At 40.0% G+C, this 20,930-nt stretch overlaps 1 pseudogene; it reads right to left on the bottom strand.

The window, feature by feature from the left end:
- The window catches only part of LOC115796127 (zinc finger protein GLI2-like), a 92,098-nt pseudogene that overhangs the window by 13,533 nt on the left and 57,635 nt on the right, over positions 1-20,930 (bottom strand).

Genomic DNA, 20,930 nt, shown 5'->3' with positions numbered 1-20,930 from the left:
ACAACTCCACGCTAGCTTGTAATTCAGCAGCGTGAACGTAAACCGACCAAAAGCTGAAATCCCACAATGTCAGCTTTGTGTGTCTGAGTGTGTGATCAGCCGTCAGGGCTCTTCTTCACCAGGTGGAAACTCTTCTGGAAAACTTGACACTTCTGCTTACTTTCAGTTTTTGTTTTCCAAACAGCTTTTCAAAAGTGCCTTCACTTTGATAAAAGGCTGCATAGTTTTATAAATGTCATCCCCACTTTTCCCAGTTTTCACCATCCAAAAAGCTCCTGGACTTCACAACTTTCTAAAGAACTAAAAATCTTTTAAAAGATGTCCTAGAAATATGTTCTCACTCTCCAAAAAAACAATAGATTTTTCTTAAAGCATGCCCCCCTAAAAATTCCTCACTTTCCAATTTACAACTTCCTATAATATCAAGTTGTTTTTTTTTTAAATGTCCCCATTTTCTAAAAACATTTTATTCTTCATTCAAGACTTTCCAAAAATTTCCCACTATTAAGGTCACAACTTTCTAAATTACCTCAAAGCTTCAAAAATGTCCCATTTTTTAAAAAGTATGTTCCTCTAAAACTTCCTCACTTTCCAATTTACAACTTCCTAAAATATAAAAGTTTTCCCAAAATTTCCCAATTTTGTAAAAAGATTCTCAGTCACCAAAAAACTTCTAAATTTTACAAAAAAAAAAAAAGTCCAACTTTTCCCCCAAAATGTTCCCAACTTTATGAAAAACTTCAGCCTTTTTCAAAAAGCATCACAGCTTTCTAAAAAGTGTTCTAAATTTCCATAGGAAAATCCCAACTTCACTAAAAATTACCATTTAAAGTCTGTCATTAAATTGTTTCAGTTATTTTAAGAAATGGTCCCTAACTTTCCAAAAAGAGTTGAAACTTCAAAAAAAAAAAAAAAAAAAGCTACTTAAAGAAAAGTTTTTAAAAATTTCCAGTGAACCAATTCCAACCTTTCTAAAAATTTGTTTTACTACTAAAAAAAGCGATTTACAAAAATTTCCCAATATTTTTTAAAAAGTCCCACCTTTTAATAAAAAAGCCCCCCCTTTCCAAAGAAATCCAAACATTCTAAAGCTTTCCAATTTTTTTCCCAAAAATGCCCCAGCTTTCCAATTCACAACTTTATAAAAAAAAATCTAAACTTTCCTCAGATGCTCCCACTTCCTGGAGGTGTCACTTTTTAAAATGTCCTCACTAAGACAAATGTACAGGGTTACTCACACATGTCTGAGACACAAACTGACACATACTTCGTCCCACGTGGCTTCCTGTACACCTTCACCAACACAAAGACACATGCGCACACACCTACACACTGACACACAACGTGCTGACTGCAGCATGTTTGTCTCTGCCCCACGCACGCTATCTTCATCAATTCTGGTGGCCCCAAGACGACTGTGCGCACCACCGTCCCCATGCATCATGCCCAAACCTGCCTCGCTATCGGAGAGGAGCCGCAAATTTGTCAAAAGGAAGAGGAAAAGACTCCTCACATGACAATAAAGCCCAGCCAATATTTCATGAAAATGAAGTGCTCTGGCACAGTTTACAGTGGCCGGGGAGGAGAGAGGGAGGGGGAGCCAAACGAATGGATGCAAAGCTCTTATCATGTGGAGTTTTTCTGTATCCGAGATGCGATTTACAAGAAGGTCACAGGAGGCTGCGGCGCTCTGGGGCCGCAGATCAGGGCACAGAGAAGGAAGACAAATAAATGTTCTCACCCTCCAGAAATGTCCTCCTTGTCCAAATTCCCACGCTTCTCAAAATTGTCAAAAATGTCGTCCCATTAAAGGTCCTGGTTTTATAAACATGTAATAAACCTTTAAAAAGGTCCTGACTTTTTAAAAACATGTTTTTTTTAATGCATACCTTCAAGGTTTCTTACAAAAATATGTCCTGTCTGCTCAAACAATGCCCTGATTTTGCATGTCAACATATTTTGCTAAAAGTTTACTCTTTCCAAAAAGTCCTCACTTCTGAAGAAACATCTACACTGTCCAAAGTGTCCTCACACTTATTGTGCCAAAGCAAACTGTTAGGAATTTCTAGTTTGACTGTCACTGGACTTCCTTTAAATTTTATTTTATGCCAACTTGCCAAAACAGATGTTGCAGAAATTATCCCTTCTGAAACAGATACTGATGCTGACAGTATAACTCCCCTAAGACTTTGAAACACATATTTTTCTCTTTCTCGTACCGGTGAACAGGGAGATGATGGTCTCAGTCCTTCTGCTTCAGCCTTGACCTTTGACCTTTTGGTGTTCATGGGGTCAACTGTGCTGCTGACGGCCGAGTCACCTCCGTGGTTCTGGGAAGAGAAAAAAGATGATTCAATATTAGAGACCGCAGATGTAATGGGAGGACGTGGATAGAAGTGATTTCAATTAAAGTTCTAATTACCTTACAAAAAGTTTAGAAAATAATTTATTTCAATTAAAAAAAAAATCTTTATTTCTGCTGAAATAATCATATTTTTACAGGACCATGAGTTCATGCTAAAATATAAATTTAAAAGTATGGAGGTCAATGGAGGCCAATATTATTATTCTGAGTGAAAATATTAAATGAAAATTTTCTCCTTCCCAAAATTGAAACTTAACTTTGTTTATCTTTTGTTCTTGTCTTAGATTTTATACATATTTTATTTTATTTATTTTAATATGAAAATGATTTTCTATTCAAAATATGTTTTGTTAATGTCTGTGAAGCCTTTTGCAATTTACATGTAATACTGGGTTAAATAAATAAGACTAACATCCTTTAATTACACTTAACTTGAAATATAAATTGCAAACTGGACTTTTAACACTATGATACTTTCAGTCCTTGGAGGGTTTTTTTTTATTATTATGGTAGTGGTAACAATTAAAGAATAATAATAGTAATAATAATAATAATAATAACCAGCAACCAAGAGAGAAACCCTCCTGAAAAAAAGAGAAAAAGAATGAAAAATTTGCATATTTGACAGACAATAATCTATATTCTCAAACCTCCTCTCCAAAAAAAGGCCAAAAACATTTAAAGACCTAAAGCAAAGCACCTGTCCTCGTTGTGTCCTTCAGTGTCTCTGCGATGCCCTCACTGACCTCTCAGACAAACGTGTAATCTCAGCCTGACTCAGCAATTAAACAACTGGATTAGCAAGAAAAACCAACAGTGTGGGAAGAGGGAAATGATGCCCCCCCCCGAGAGTTTACCTCCACTGGGACGCTGCTCGCACTGAGCACGTGCGGAGGCTGACACCGCAAATCAAAACACTGTGAGCACTGTGACCCGGTGAGCGGGCGGAGGGCGGGATGATGACAAACAAAATGTACAGTGAGAACAAACAGCTGGAAATCGGAGCTGCAAAATTCAGGGTTTGGTTAAACAGTTGTTTCAGCAGCTGGCACTGAGAAAAATACCTGGGGAATAAAAAGGGGGGAATTTCCTTCGACCACAGAGAAGTCAGAGGGCTGAATCATCCAGAAAGCTTCGAGTACACAAAACTCTGCTAGCTTACAGCTTTGTCAAAGTCATATTATTGTCTCTGTTTTATTTACAGTTACTGAGCAAAGTGTCTTTAAGAACTTTAAATAGTGATTAAAATACAAGGATGATGTTTACAGGGTTGTTTTTAAAACAATGAAATAAATAAAGTATATAAGAAAATCTAATGATATCCAGTGTATACATTTCTGTGAGTATCACCTGTTGGACTGTTTATTTCCACCTTAAAAAGTACACTGAGTCACTAACAACTGAAACACTGTAAAAAGTAAACATGGATGGGAAACATTTCAGTGAATGAAAATAAATAAAATAAAATTGTCTCATCTTCATCTCGAGGCCAAAGTCAGTATTTCAGAGTTTCAAATAAGAAAGTTAACCAGAGCCATATAAGAATAAGTCAGCAAAGCTGACGTTAATGAACAATTTTAAACTGCATTTCTGTGTTTAGCAGTGAAATTAACTGATTTCAAGCTAAAAATGTGATAAGAAAATGATTTCTCAGAGTATAAAAAAATCAAACAAGTGCCAGAAACTAAACAAACAGTGTAAAAATAATAAGAACTAGCAACCAAAACAAAAAGCTACCAGAAAAAGTGTAGCTCCTATGCACTAAATGGTAAAATACATAAATTCATGAATAAAAAATAGGATTGTCACTTCCTGCATGTTGTTTAGACGTGTTTATTATCAGCTAAATCTGAATCCAGACCAGCCACTATGCAACAAGTTCAAAAAGGGCGAGAGTGAAGGGCTCCGAAAGATTCAACATGTACATAAATAAATAAATAAATAATCTTATGGAGGTGTTTCTGAAAAAAAAACACTTCATTCACAAATCTCTTTCAAAGTGGAACCAAATTCTGACCACAGCATCGTGACGTTCTGCATGGCTTCACGGTGGTGCTGGGATCAGGTTCGTTTGAGCCAGGAAAGTTGTGTCATTCCTAAATATTCTGAATATTAATCCTGTTTTTAGTCAAGTCTTTTATGGAGATTTGCAGAAGAATGACTTGTTTTAAAAATCCTTTCTCTTAGGAGGGCTGCAGACATCAAACAATATAAAAACAGGTATTACTTTGTATAGACTCTACATGAATTAACAAAGTCATTTATATATAAAATGAAGAGGAGGGGTCCTAACATTGATACCTGTGCTACATTTGATGGTTTTACAGGTTCAGAAAAACTTTCATCTTTTTCTTTCATTTTTTGGCATTTTTAGCCTGATTTGGACAATAAGTGGGAAGAGAGAGGAGAGCGAGGTGGAGTGACACACAGAAGGAGGTACAGAGAGGAATCAAACACTGGCCCCTGCAGCATTTTGGCATATGGGCCACTTGCTCAACCAAGTGAACTACAGCAATGCCTGTTTCTTGTATTTACCTTGGATGTCAGGTCACTATTATGGGTGGAGGCGGGCAGCGAGGAGAGGCCGAGGGCCCCCTGGCGGCTTGAGAAGGTGGGTGGAGGTTGGATGAGGGGCGGAGTGTGGCCAAAGGCGCTGAGGCCTCGCTGCTGGGAGAGGAGCTGCTGGTAGGCCATGGGGTTGATGTGGTGAGGGAAGGGGAAGGATGGGCTGAAGGATGGAAAACAGATTTGTAATTAAAAAGAAAACATCTCTGAAGCCATTTAGGTTCACAGCAAATCAGAAAACTGGATACTTATGAATCAAATTAACAGATCAAACATTCATTCTTTATCCATTTGAGGGGGAAAATTTGATTTGCAGGAACAGATTTTAGCATTTGCTGCATCTTCATTGGAGGGGAAAAAGAAGGAGGAAAATAAAGGAGTTAAGAAAGGTGGGAAAATAAAGGAAACAGGAAGTGGAAAAAGACAATAAAGAGAACGTGTAATTAAGCAGGTAGGTTGTGCAAAAGTAAAGGTTAAAGGACATGAAAAGGAGAGCGAGGCAGACAAATCTGAAAGTAGATAAGCCAAGAAAGTTGGAAGCAATTAAAAAAATGAGGGAGAGCTTTGCTTGTGTTTTTTTCCTGCTGCAGCATTTCAGCCAAACAGGAGAGAGAGATGGGTAATCACACGCACACACCTGAACACACACACCTGGAATAAATCTATTCAGTCTGAGAGGGTGATCAGACTCTGCAGCAGTTCATTGTTTGAGTTAAAGATTCAAAGTTTGTCTCATGAGAAGGTTTAAGTTCAGTGAATCTCTATCTTTGATTAACACCTGGTGTGCATGCAGATACCTGAGCCCTCCGACCGACAGGTGTCCGTAGGAGCTGCTGGCGGCCGAGCTCGAGCGCGAGTTATTGATGTACGCCACCAGGGAGTTGGGCGAGGTGCGGATCATCGTCTGGAGGTCGATGCTGGCATCGGACAGTGGGGAGATGGACAGCGCCCTCTTCCTGCTCAGCCGCGGCGTCAGTCTGGGGCTGGAGAACCGTGACACTGTGGGCGGCACACAGGTGGGCGAACAGGTATTATTCACTGCTAACATGTAGGTTAGCAGTGAGAGGAGTCTAAATGAATGACTCTTAAATCTAATGAGTCACTCTCCACCTGAATGCAGTCCTAAGATCAGCCAGCCTGTGTCTGCTGTTTGCGCTATTTTGGGATGGAGGCATTAAAGTGGTGAGGATGGAAGGCGCGTGCTCGGTGTGATGGATGCTGCCGCAGCCTCGTTGTGACACTTAAAACCCCACGGACTCACAACAACCCTATCAATAAGTGCCCACAGCGAATATAGTAAACTATCGGTTCCCAGTGACGCAAACTGAGCCTGGCAGAGATTATTGTAGATATTAAAGAATAAACTCGAGCCTCATGGAAGCAGGAATTGCACTGCAGACACAGTCTTCCAGAAAAAGTGACCTACATCTGACTGGATCTGTCCCAGTGACACAAATTTTGAATGGAGAAGGGTCAAGGGTGTTAGCTGTTGTTTGATTGCACAACAATGAGAATACGCTCCATATTTTCAGGTTATTTTGGTCTACATTCAACTCCCTACTTTCTCAAAATAAGTAAAGAAAACTTTGAGTGCAGGGGGAATTCAAACACTTGCAGGTTGTATTTCAGTTTGTGTTCACATCGGGAATAGGAACTAATACTGTAACGAAACCTGGCTTTTACAGTTTTGCATGACGATGCTGATTTGCAGATTATATGAGAACTAAATGTTTTTACTGTATAGTTTTTTATTGTATAGTCTCAGTCATGGAGTACGTCAGAATCAAACTCTAGGGCTGAAATAACAAATACTGCAGATCCTCCAATGTCCAGTTGAGGCTCTAAAAGTGAGCCAGTCCCCATAGTAAAAATGTTCAAATTACAGCAGAAATAATTGTGTTTATAGCCTGATATAGCCTGTTTTGGTTTCTATGGATAATTTACCTTTTCAAAGCAACTGTACAGGGAATGAATTTATTTATAATTCACCAAATGAAATTGTATTACGGCTCGAGGTTTACATTATTAGGGGCGTGGTATCCTTTACTAACAGTAGCTGTTAGCTGTCTGCAATGCTTTACCTCATCTAATTGAGAATTGAACATTTGAACCAAGTTTGAACTGATTTCTGTCATTTGGTAATAAACAAAATCACATCATCAGCATAAAGTGACATGCTCAGTCTGTCTCTTTAGAAGCATTTCTAATGCATTTAACATGACTTGCTGTGTGGTCAATTGTAATTGAACTGTTACTTAAATATTTTTTCACCTCTTGAAGTACCTAGATTTAGTTTTCTGGGACACTTCCTGTTTCAGCTTAATGATGGCAACATCTCCCGTTTCTCTACTGTCCACTAGAGGCTGCCTCCAAGTTTGAGTCCCCTAGACTCCCATGTCAAAATGCCCAGCTTTCCAGCAGGAATAAGCATGTAAATAAACTTTATAAAGTCTTGAAGTTTATTTTATTTGTCACAAGTTACAGGTCCCTTTAGCTGCTAGCTGTCTGCTATACTTCACCAAGATTGGGTTTTACAGATTTATGTTCCGGTAGCAGTCACCCCAGACCAACCAGTGTTTATTAGCCTCTGTGCTAAACTAAGCTAGTCACCTGCTAGCTTCATAGCAATAGATAGTTAGCAAAATATATTTACAAAGAGCCACTCCTATTTCTTCCAATCCGCTTGTTCTAAAATCAGCTGCAGATCACCACAGTGGCACTTGTGAGCTAATACTCAGCCAATGGAAGTGAATGAGCAAAAGAAACTCACATGTTATTTTTAGATTTCTCAGATTTAGTAATTAGTAGTAATACTAGTAAATCATTTGTTTCCTGATATTCTAGCATCACAACAGAAAATATGCACTTGATGGCACATTCAGAACCATAGCTAAACCATAACCTATATAACATATACAAAACAGCTTGGTTTGGTGGTAGAAACGCTGCTGCTTGGCTTATTTGTGTAATTAAAATTTTGAATGCCCAAGTGTCTCGTGGTGCTGAGACATCCCTAATACATTTTGCTATAACAGAAATCTACAAAACATTTCAACAAGTAACGATATCTGTTGTCAAAAATTGCTTAAAAAATAAATTCTCCCACTTTACGGGACCCCATTCATTCTAGACCATCTGTTAGAGATTGTATTGTATACAGCTGCACTGTAATGAAATGAGGCCTTAATGGGCTGACATAAAGGTGAAAGGTGAAGGAAAAATATCCCCACCATCTCCAGTGTTAACACGTCTGTGGTGCTGTTTAAACAGCAATAAATAAAGTAGACTGCTGCACTAGAAATCAGAAAAATGAAGCTAATTTTTTTTTATCAAAGACTTATTTGCATGGATTAGAGAGATGTTGACAGAGGTCGACACGCACTGGCTGTTTATTATTTTTAGAAATTAAGATCAGAAGGTCTTAAATTACAGATAAGTACATGTTCTATTTCCAAGTTTTCTTTTGGAAAAAATCCCAATTTTAATCTTCACAGGCCTTAGAGTGAAACAGGGAACTAGCCTCCTCTGCTCTTCTGATTGTTGCATTTCACAACTTTAGTCTTTAGTCCAAACATGTGTCTGCATGAAGGCCAGTGCAGCTCTCACATCTGCCCACATGTGGCGACCTCATTAAGATTCAGACACGACCAATCAATCTTCCAGCAATAATTCCCCGTAATTACTCCAGATAAACATCACCCAGTCCAGGCTGAACTTCATGATGCTAAATGAGGGCAATTTACCAAGAATTGATTTCAACTGTGAGGAAATGTATGCAAAGCCATCTGATCGATCTCAGCTCTGACATGTAAATTCAGACAAGGAAACTCTTCTTCAAGCAGGAAAAACAGGCTCCAAACTTCCTGTTTCTTTATGTTGTAGTACTGGGCAGACTTGCAGAACACACCTATTGTTATTTTAACTGATCCGTTAGTCCAGAAGACGAAACACACTGACTGTACTTAGGTGTTGGGATTAAACAATAAACTCAGTTTACTGTGACAGAAAGTCAAACAGGTTTTCAGCATATAAAAAGTATCCAAAGTGAGACTGCAGGTATGTGTGTGTGAGTGTGTGTGTGTGTGAGTGTGTGTGTGTGTGTGTGTATACCTTCTGTCAGACTTCATGCAGTTTAATCAAGTGTCAAAGTACCAAAAATTGCAGTTCCTCTAATGGCCACCCATTGATTTCAGGTATTCTGATACCTTCAAGTTAGCAGCTTAGCCAATCACCATGTCAGCTTTTAGAGCCAGACCATATCTGAATGAGAGGATGGAGAGGCGCTATCAATGAATGCTGGTTCCATTGAATTAGCAAGTTACACCATAAACTGTATGGGTGCATCACACAGATTAGTGCAAATGAATCAGTGTTCTCCTGAATGACAGGTGCCAGCAGGTGTGATTTTACAGTAACAGCATGCATAAAGTAGGGGTAAAGGGCAGCTATATCTGCCTTTTACTCACAGTCTATGATTCTGCCCCTCAGCAGGCTTCCTGGAATTTGCCAGTCAGAAGAAAGTAGGCCTTTAGGGAGGAGGGTGGTCGTAAAGAGACAGGAACTAAGACTGTGTGCTTACAGTTTATAGATCCAAACAAGGCATTTACTTAGCACTAATTAGCAGGTACTACCTGTCTGGGTGCTGGACTTGTACAGCATAGAGAAGCAGCATTAGCTGATAATGTAGCACTGCGTGCTCTGATAATAACTGCAACGTGACCGGTTAGTCTTAATCTACAACATGTGCGCTGACTCATATCTGTGGCTGTTTTTAGGCAAGTCTATACATGCATAATGCACACAACTACGTCTGTTTACTGCTCACGGGATTAAATAAATGTGTGCTCATGGTTGATTTATGTCAGTGTTTTTGGAGTTTTCTCAGCTGGAAGCTTTAAAAGTTGCACTTTATTTCTGCATATCAAATCACATAAAAACAACTGTGAATGAAGCAGGTATCTGCGTGAAAGATGGGCATGAAATAGAAAGGAGTCTATCCATCAGTTTTACACCGCTGCTGGTGGCGCTGAGGTTCTCAAAAACAGAGCAAAGTGAAAGAGACTTATCAGGTTTAAATGTGGGTATTGAGCACCTGACACTAAACGCTGCCTGTAAGAGGACTGTTAGGATAAACGTTAAAATCTGTCCTCCCTCCTTACAAAGAAACAGTTGGGGGTGGGGGGGGGACTCCTGCACATCTGGTTCACTTCCTGTCACCGAGCCTCAGAGACTAAAGGCTCTGACATTGAGCTTTTCCTGTGACAGCGAGGAGCTCGGCAAGCGATTAATTCTGCTTTGTTTGCTTTCACTGCTGTACTTAATGACGGGGGTTTGGAGGGTCTTTCTAAGTATGTCCTGCAGCATCTGTTATCTGTTTAAGGACTTGAGGAGGAGAAGGAGGAGGGGGCATCTTTATGCTGGGACATATGGAATTTGAATGATGATCTAACAAATCCACAAAAGAGGAAAAACATCAGCGCTTGCATCTCGAGGGACGTCTCAGCTCTGGAGGTTTATTACTGCTTTGGGAGGGAGGGTGGGGGTGGGGGGGTGTCACCGGATGCTAATTTGGACATTTAACCAGATGAAGTTGAGATAAAGCTCAGGTTGATGCTGATGGTGGGGGTGAGGTTTTTTTTTTCTCCTGTTATCAGTGATGATGGTGGCGGCAGCAGCTTGGACGACGCCGTTCAGCACTGGCAGCCGTATTCATCTCTGTTACTTCCTCTCACCTCTGGGGAGATGTGTTTATTAATGTGCCACTTCCCCTGATAAATGGACCAATGGAAAACCCCGGCTCGGACTCGCTCGCCGCTGCCACCGCCGCCTCCCCCACTCCTCCATTCCTCCACTGTGATTTATATCAGATCCCGCCATGGGGAGGGCTGGATGGGGGAGAGGTGTGTGTGTGTGTGTGTGTGTGTGTGTGTGTGTGTGTGTGTGTGTGTGTGTGTGTGTGTGGGTGTGTGAGGTGTGCTGGTGAAACATTTTAGGAAGAGAAGGGGTCCCGAGCAAGACTATTAAAGGACAGTCACAAATTTTAGATGAAAACCAAGAAGCTGCTAACACTTTAGTTTGTTCTGGGGTCAAACTTTGATATAAGCACTCCTAAATCTCAAAATGAGTCAGTCAACTATGAAATATGTCAACTTTAAGGAAATGTTTGTGCAAAAGTTACAAAAAAATAAATAATAGCAAATAAATATCTGCCTTATATAAGCAACAAATATCAGGAAACCCAGTCAAAGATGCTTCCCAGATAGAAGTGAATGTTTGGCCCAGATGTGGCCCACATCTGCAGTTTTCTTTGGCCTTGAATGGCTGCATAAACTTGGGGTCAGCATGGCTCCTACAGCACAGCCAGATGTCAAGGATGTTCTGTTTTTGAAAAACAACACTTGCCAGTGCCGCAACCGAGCTGTAAGTGCCAGGAGAAGTCCAGATTCGGCCCAGATGTGTCCGCTCTCTCAGTTAACGTGACATGATCACACTCTGCATCTCACGCTGGAGCTAATTAAAAGCAAAGCAAAGCAAAGCAAAGCAAAACACAACACAACACAACACAACACAACACAAAATACAACACAACACAACACAAAATACAACACAACACAACACAAAATAAAACAACACAACACAACACAAAATAAAACACAACACAACACAAAATAAAACACAACACAAAATAAAACACAACACAAAACACAACAAAACACAAAATAAAACAAAACAAAACAAAACAAAACACAAAATAAAACAAAACAAAACAAAACACAAAACAAAACATCCATCTACGATGAAACCGTCTCATAGCCGTGCAAATTCGTTGCCTCAACAAAATTACCATCTGTCAAAAAAATCAAGGTGTAATCACCCTAAAATAATAACTCATGTTATGACTTTGCTACATTTTTGTTCTTCCACTTGCAGACTCAGACTGTTTTATTTGTAACAGAAACTTTTCCTACAGCTCAAAGTCCAATATGGAAGATTCTTCCACTTGTTTTGAGTAATAATAACTTCAACGAGTCAAATTGCAGACAAAACTGACCTGATGAAGTGAGAGATCATTTTCAAAAACAATAACCTTTGAGACTACTCAGAACCGTCTGTAAGTCAGAGGTACCCAGCATAAAGCTAACACAGATGGTGTGAAAGATAAGGAGTCACCAGAGGAATAATTCTGTCTTCTGCTTTGTGACCTCGCCAAAACTATGACGTGGAAACCAACGACTTCCTGCCAGCTTTGTTTGCACCAAAGCTTTATTAGCCTCATGCAAGAACTAAACAACCCCAGCTGTTACTATGTGTGATTTTATGCTAATAAAATCAATCAGCAACCTCTGGAGCTGAGCAATTAAGTGCCGCCAAAAGTTACAGTTCCTCTAATGTCAACTTGAGGCTCCAAAACTGAGTCAGTGCCCATATTAAAATATGTTACTTGCAGTCATCCAACAAATAATATGACTTCCTGTGTAGTTCACTGCACTAGCAGAAGTCCAGTTTTTGGTGAGTGTGATTCAAGGATTTAATTTGGCTGATAGTTTACGTGCTGTCTGTTGATTAAAAATACAAAAAAAAAAGACTCTTAAAAATGAATCTGGAGCTCTGCTGTATGTACTGAATATGTCCACCTCGACTCTGGTACCAGAAACGTGTGCCCTCTGCTAACAGATTTGCAGAAACTAAGGATTTGTATCAATGAGTGCAAAGACAGAAGATGAAGATGAAGATGTAGAAAGCATCTTGGGCAACATTTCCATTATCATGTTAGCAGACTGATACCTGCCGTGTGGCTTCTCCTGAGTAATTTTTTTTCCAAACATCACCAGCCTTCCTCCCCTTGTTTCTAAGAATGGAAACATTTCGGCCCGTTTGGCAGGTAAAGTGATCTCGCAGCTCTCTCCTCACAGTTTCAGTGAATAGCTTAACAATGACGGAGCCAAACGTGCTTTCCGTTTGCTTTGGCCCCAGCGCCTGCACAGTGTTTCGGGACGGCTGGAAACTGAGTTATGACAGCTTTAGTGAGCGCGGCTGGCCGGCTTCACACTGCTGGCAGCCTGCCGTCACTCTCAGCGGCACAACTTTGGCCTCCGACACCACAACACAGCGAGCTCATTCACAAGCCTGCGGGGAAGAGTTTAACACACGCTGATGGCTCGTTCAGCGGCTCTGCAGACAACCACTTCACTCACTGGAAAGCTCGGGGTGAGGTCTAAAGTCACCAAATATTTGTATATTTTCATTTGTGACTTCTCCAGAAGTTTCCTGTACTTTAGAAATATCATCCTGGTGGTTTTTGAAATGCAAAGACCTCAAATTCCCATGAAAATGTGTTATTCTGTCCTTTAAGCTTGTTACAGTTCAGTGAAAGAGGATATGAGTACTGCAGAAAACATCTCTGTGCCCTTTTCTATTAGTTCAGACGTTCTGAGCTGCATTGACCTTAACATATATTACAGTAAAGTAGAAAAGGAGGATTGTTCCAAGCAGACAGTGAATGTATGCAAGAGTCAAAAAGACACTTACTTAAAGCTATGTTTTTTTATTATTATTATTGCTTAAATCCAAAATTAAATGAAGCTAAGAAAAAAAAACTGCTGTGACTTTACATTGTATTAAAGAGATATCAGCTGAAGCTGAACTAAGGGCCAGGCCATACTTTTGTGTAATACCAGTTAGTACCACAAGATGTTGCATTACCTTTATTTAACCGAAAAAGTCATTAAGAATAAGTTTGTGTTTACAATGTGGCCTCCAAAAGCCTCTTAAGGAAACTGGAGTAGCCAAAAAGAAAAGCTAAACATAAGAAAATATTACGATATGCTTCCTGGTGATGAATAGTATAAAATATCATTAAAGAGAGAGGATGAACAGCCACGTCGTGACCAAAGACCATCAAAAGTCAATAAAGGTCGTTAGCTTCTGTGACATCTGATTTACGCTGATGTCATCTTTGAGGCAACAAATTAAAGAAGCTACACATGACAAGGATGCACATATTGACAGGGTTATTAAGGCAACCACAGGCCTGAAACATCTACTTCAAGTGTTAGAGACTTCTATGTAACATCATCTAGTTTCTCAGAGTTTGCTTATTTAGCTCGTGGCTAGAACACAACCCAAAACAAATGCAGAAAAATACATGCACAACAGCTCACACACAGTGGGACTCCAGCTTTGTCTTTTAGTGTAACCCTTCCAGCACACCTGCTCAGGTGCTGGACAGTAATGAATATAAGAACTTAAAAAAAATAGCCACTATAATATTGTGCATTCTGCTGTACTGAAGTCAGAACAACTGCAGTTGACTATTTCAAATGTAACAATAAGCCTTGAAGTGATTAACAACACACTAAATTTTTAAAAAGAATAATATTTAAAATAAAATGAAATGTAAAATAAAACATATAAATCTGTGAGAAATAGAAAACAGACACTACAGTGTGCATAAATCCGAGTATCTCATACATTACCTCCTGGGATCACAAGCCTTTATTATGAAAAGCCAAATTTCTTAGTAAAAAAGTGAAAATTTTGAGATTGAAGTCAAATTTCTATTAGAAAAAGTCATATTTTTGTTAGAAAAGTTCAGAATTCTGAGGTTAAAGCCAGAATTATGACTTTTCTCCCTGAATTCAGGGTGAAATAATGAGACCCTAATCCTCTTCCTGGTCTTGTGAAATGCAGTAGTTGTGTAAAGGACCCAGAAAAGCAAAGGTGAATAAAGGAAGAACAAGAAAATGGACATAAATATCCTGCAACCCAGTTAGAGAATTACTGTATGAGATGTTTTAACAGGAAGTGTGACATCTGTGCAAGAGCAGAGGCGTTAAGCTGGCAGGTATTACCACAGTGACTCAGACAGATGACGCTATCTGGTGTTCATCACTAGGGCTTCCCTTCTACCATCGGTCTCACTCTCAGACACGGGTACCCTTTTAAGGTGTCGAGCAAAGCGCTGGATCAAAGCAGGAATTCATTACATTAAATATACCTGCTGCAGCTGAATGTGCCCAGCAGTGGAAATATCACAGTGCCACAATAAGTCCTCCATGTTTACGGAAAACTGCTGGTGGAGGCCCGGCGTGGAGGCGTGCTGCTCAGTATGTGTCCAATACCTGAAGCCCTGCAGCTGTTTGAAGCTGTTTGACATGAAAAATGTACACAGGGCTTCTTTATTTATACACCTCTCCTGTGATCTCTGTTTCATCTCCAACGTGATATGAATTTCATCTCCCTAATCGGGGTCAAAGCAGCTCATTGGATAGTGCCGGGTGGGCTGGTGGGAAAAGAGACCTTTCTTTAAGTCAGTGAGATTGTACACTCAGCTTTAGACATCTGGGTGAACTGGCCCTTTAAATGCTACAGAGGTGCCCCCTAAAATAACATCCACAACCCTAAATAACCCGCACAAACACACGACATATACTACACATACTGCTCATTGTTAACAATCTATACAACTCTTAATGCCAAATTTGCTGCACAAAGACAAAAACAACAAGGAAACAGAGACACTGAACTGATTTTTTTTCCTGTTTTTTTATATATTGGGTAGGAAGGTGAAAACCTAATATAGTGAAAGCCTTAAGAGATTAAAATGTGATTTTTATTTCACTTTAAACAGAAAACGATATTATTTATCAGATAATTGCATTGAAAAATGCTCCAAAAGGGACATATTAAGCGCAAACTATCACTATATGCTGATGATGTGATCATGTTACCAAATTATACAATGGGTTTAGTCCAGAGGTGCAGTTCAGAGACTGAAATCAGCTGTGGTGAAGCCTAGCAGACAGCTAGCTGAAGGCACCTGAACCTTAAAGCTGCCATGTTCCAAATAATGTAAACTTAAAGGCTTAGTAAAGTTTAATCACGTGAGTTATTTAAAAATAATGCCACCCATACAGTTGTTATGAAGGAGGAATTTAATTATAAGGACCATAAAGGTTTTTGTAGCAGTCTGTAAAGATTTTTCTTTCTTCTGCAAAGCTGGGTATTTTGATATGGGAGTCTATTGGGACTGAATTCCTTTTGGTGGCAGCCTCTAGTGGACAATAGTGGAACTGCAGTTTTTGGTTGTCCCACTTGTTGTCATCATTACATTTGAAACTCTGAGCCTAAAACTGATATTGAGTGTCCCCGGAAACCAAAACTGTGTGCTTTAAGAGATTTAAAGAAAATATATTTATTTGAAACTACAGCTGGAAGCACTCCCAGCCAAAGCTCAGAGGTACTCACCATCAATGGGAGCAATGTAGTCAGACAGGTGGGCCCCCGCAGTGGCCCCGGCCCCTTGCATGAGCAGCTCGCTGTAGGGGCTCCGGTGGCTCGCCATTAGATGGTAATACTCAGCCGGACTGGCTCCAGGTGGAGGAGGAGGAAGTCCAAATAGCCCACGGTCTTTCAAATGCTCGTGGGCCACTGCAGAAGGAATGGGAGAGAATCAAAACGAGGGAGTGTAAAGGAAACTAGGAGAAGGGGAAATGGAGACATGGAGGACAGATCGATGCAGGGATGGAGTGAATGACTAAACAGGAGGAGGGAGAGAAGGGGGAGAGGGATAAATTCCTGGAGCCTCACACTGAGCGGATCTCTGAATGGAGTGAGGGGCCAGTGGGGTGGGGCGGAGTCGCTGATGTGCAACGGCCCATGTAGGTGCTCTGACCCCCCACCCCCGTTTCTTCAGCCACACAACGGAAAGAACTCAGTATAGTGTTGGTGTATGTTAGGGTCAAAGACTGTTATTAGATCTGATTTACTAATAGTGAGGAGCTTTTTATCACGAGTTTATTTAATCAGCATCACTTGGAAAAGGTTTACAGCCACTTAATTAATCTGCAAACTGCTGAATAGTCTGTCAGATTTTAAGGTGGTCTGCAGCTACTTTCTAACACAATCCCCTCCTTGAGTTTGCATTGTGTTAACATCTGCACACAGTAATGTCCTTTTAAAAGTGTCAGCACCTATAAGCCTGAATTATGAATCTGTTTTACTCCTTGACCTCCTCACAGTGTGCCTGCTCCCTTGTTTCAGGGGCTCTCCCTCCTGCTCTTGTGTCCTAATCGATCTTTCAGACGACATCAGGCCTCTGGGCGTAAAAAAGAGCAGACGTCGTGCTCGTGCTGACTTCATAGCTGAAGTAGCTGCTCCTAATTCGCTCTCACAGGATCACGTTTCCACCTTAAAAACTTCTGAATGATGACTGGAGAGCTAGCTAATCAGATGAAGCTGTGGGAAAAGAGGAGCGCAGGAAGAGAGCCAAGGGGCTTAAAACTGCAGAAGCTCCAAAAACAAAAAGATGTTTATTTAAACACGCTCTGGTCAACTTTTCACATATGAAACACTTTTTTTTTGCCAAAGTCTCCTACAACAATAATGTATTCGCCTCACCTGGAACACTGAAAAGTCGGTGGCCTTCATTTCCAAACCCAACACCTTGTCTTTCAACAATCTATTTGCATTCCCTCGCCATCCTTTCTGCTTTTGTGAAGCTTTATCACGGGCCGATCTCAGGCGCGGCTGCTTATTTCACTTTAAAAGCTTTGCCACATTACCACTGACATACTGTAAAAGAAGATTTATACCCCATCCCGGTACCTCGCTCCAATCTGTTATTGTAATTCAACGCTGAGAAAGAATAGTACAGGTAGATTTTAAAGCGGGGGTGATGGGGGATTTTGAGGAGGCACTGTTTTATCAATTTCAACTTAGTGTCTCAAAAAAGATCCTCTCAGTATCAATGTGGCTGGAAGTGCAGGTCAAGCTTTCCCTGCAGAAAGACCACTTCATGCCACCAAACACTTCAGACCTGCACTCCCAGCTGAGTCTTCAGAGGTCAAATTCCTTCTAAAAACACAATATTACTCAAGGATGCTACTGCAGTATTCTAAACCACTTTTCAACCACTGGAATTAAAACCAATTTCTAAGAGGTACCACAAAGTACTGTAAAAGGAGGTACGGTAAATATCTCTACAGCCGATATATCCAAAATAAACTAGATGGATGAACAGCAGGAAAGGCCGGAGGAAAAGTGTTTGAAATCTGATATTTAAGGTGAAATGTCCCCTTAAGGTGCGGCCTGTGTGTGCACTGCAGCTACAGTATAAGGTAACTCTGTTACAAGGCATATTTTCTCTTACTAGATCAATGTTTGGGTGCACGGTACTGAATAAAACTAACATTTTTGGAGGTCATTTTTCTTCTAAATGGGGTTCATATTTTAGGATCTATCCCAAAGAATTAAAAATATCTAAATGAATAAAATAAATGATATGTTTCATCAAATGATTATAAGGCATTGGTACAACTGAAGTGGGATATTCATGGGTGCTTTAAAATAAATTTGAGTGGCTATAAGTTATGGAATAAGGAAAGAAGGAAGACATTAAATTCTCACAGGACTTTTATTTAGTCTCATCTGACTTCAGATGAAACAACAGCAATAAAAATCAGTCTTTGGGTGGACTGCTCACAGGATGAGTCACTGTTACAGAATGTATACACTGATTTGTTTAATGTGGTCCTGCATGAAAATGGTTAATTTGCATGGACTGGTTTTAGACTATTTTCGGATTTGGTTAAGTTATATTTCATTCTTGGTTTCACATTTGGATTTTAACAGAGTGCTTTCAGCCTGGTTTTGTGCATGTTTGTATGGGTTTTTCACTTCATTTTGGGGTGTTTTAGGCTAGTTTTTGACTTGTCTGGGGACTTTTGGTCTAGTTTAGACTGACTAGTCTGATTTAAAACTAATTTCTTACTTATGTAAGTGGTTTGGTTTTATTCATATATCTCCAGTTCACTAGAATATTGTAGTTTAAAAACCCTGCCATGTGAAAGAGAAATCCAACAATCAGTTACTCTTGGTTTCATATTTGGCTTTCAGCCTGGTTTTGCACGTAGGGTTTAAAATGGCTTTTGACTTGATTTTGGTCATGGTTCCACATTATGTAGACCAGTTTTGGTCTTCTTCATTTTGGTTTTAGATTTGGGCTTAAAAACTAGTTTCTGACCTGGTTCAATTGCTTTCTTCTTGGTTTCATTTGTTTTTCTTTCAATCTTGGTTTTGGTAGTAATAAAAAAGTGTTATATGAAGGTAAATAAGGACTTTGAAGTCCGGAAAGCAAACTGAGCCAAATATGTTTAGATGTATAAATGATGTATAATTTGTTTTTTAAAAAGTTCTTCTTAAATATATAATGAATATAATAATTTAAATAATGTTAAATTGTTCAGATGATATTGATTGAATTTGCCACCTGAAAAATGACCAAATCATGTGGAAGAGTAAAGTAGGACAGAGAAGTAAATGAGAAACCCAAGTCCAGGCTGCCTTTGTTTGACTCATAGATAAAAAAGAGAAGATGGGTGAACTTACAGTCCGCTGGGCTGAGTCCTCGGGCTGCTGAGATCATGGACAGGGTGGGGCTGCCGTGCACAGAGCGCAGGTAATGCTCCATGTGAGGGCTGACGTACGGGTGAGGTGGGCTGAAAGGAGAGTCGCCCGTCGCCACTGCAGCAGGTGAGAGGCGAATCAGGGAGATGTCAGAGATAACAGGGCTGCCAGCTAAACCTGGAGGGCTGGAACAGAAAAGAGAAATTATATACAAACTGCTGCACATGCTCTTTAAACTCCTTTAACCCTAGCAGCAATCGGCTCCAGAGGCTGTGCTCACACTTTTGCAACAATGGAGCTCAGAGGAAGAAGATATACACACATAATACTTGTTAGCTTTCAGAATGAAGATCTCCGCTTTTAAAAGCTGCACACATTAACATGAAGCACACTTTGACGTGACCACCTGAAGCGCCGTCACACTCAAAAAGACTCCTGGGGTGATGATGAGTAATCCATCTGCAAACCCGATCCTCCCAGCATCCACCTCAGTGTACACAAAGAGTGAGATCATGTCTAATGCAATTCCTCTATCGAGCGTTTGATCTGAGAGAGTCGGAGGAAGGGGTGAGATCAGGGTCATGAGGACAAGCCGACAGTGAGGGAGGAAGTGGTGCATGGCAAGGAGTAACCTTTACAGATTTCACTTGTGTCCACGGGGCATTTTGTGGGTGTCGTTTACCTCTGTTAGGTTATCTGGAAGAGGGCTGATTCTGTGGTTTTTGGAAGACGAGCCTGATAAAAGAATGCAAAGTTGACACCTTTGTCTTGAGTCTGTGACGCTGAGGTTTGAATAACCTCAAATATATGCACAAAGGTTTCTGTGCACTAAATGTGAAGTGAGGATGCTTTGAAAAACTGGAGTTCTTCTGTCAAATTAACTTCTCACAGTGTCTTCTCATCTCACTGACACCGTGAGGTCAAAATCAGGGCTCTGTTTGTGGATTACATGTCTGTACTTGGTTTTACGTCATGCCATAAACTAGTTTGGAACTTTTTAGAAAAGTTTCCACTTCGTTTTGGACAGGGCTGGACTAGACTAGTTTGGGCTTGATTTAAGACTAGTTTTAGGCTTTGGATTTTGCTTTATGCATGGGTTCAACTGTTTTTTACGTGTTTTGGAGTTGTTTTACTTTTAGACAGGTTTTGTCCAAGTGTGGACTTTGTTTAACACTGGATTTTGGACTTGGTTGTCAACTGCATTTTGCACTTGGCTTTAGATCAAAACAGATTTTTTAAATTAGTTTTCGACTATTCTTGACCCTGTTTTGAATTTGATTTTATACTAACTTGTGACTTGGTTACGTTATGGCTTTGTTCTTGGGTTCATATTTGATACCTTACTTGGCTTTGGGCCATTTTAGACTTGGCTTTAGACTTTATTTTGTTTTGTCTTTGGACCTGGTTACACTCTTTTAGTCTGGTTTCAGTCTGGTCTTGCTGTAGTTTGGACTTGGATTTTAGACTCATTTTGGACTTGGTTTTGGACTAAACTGGACTTTGTTTTATTCTTGGCTTTGTATTTGGTTTAGAAATTTAGACTTAGTTTTGACTTGGTTTTGCTTCATTCTTCACATATGATTAGGCTTTGGGC

Source organism: Archocentrus centrarchus, chromosome 2 (genome assembly GCF_007364275.1).
Source record: "Archocentrus centrarchus isolate MPI-CPG fArcCen1 chromosome 2, fArcCen1, whole genome shotgun sequence".
Taxonomy (NCBI): domain Eukaryota; kingdom Metazoa; phylum Chordata; class Actinopteri; order Cichliformes; family Cichlidae; genus Archocentrus; species Archocentrus centrarchus.
The sequence above is the reverse complement of the archived record's forward strand: the minus strand, read 5'-3'. Positions and strand labels throughout refer to the sequence as shown.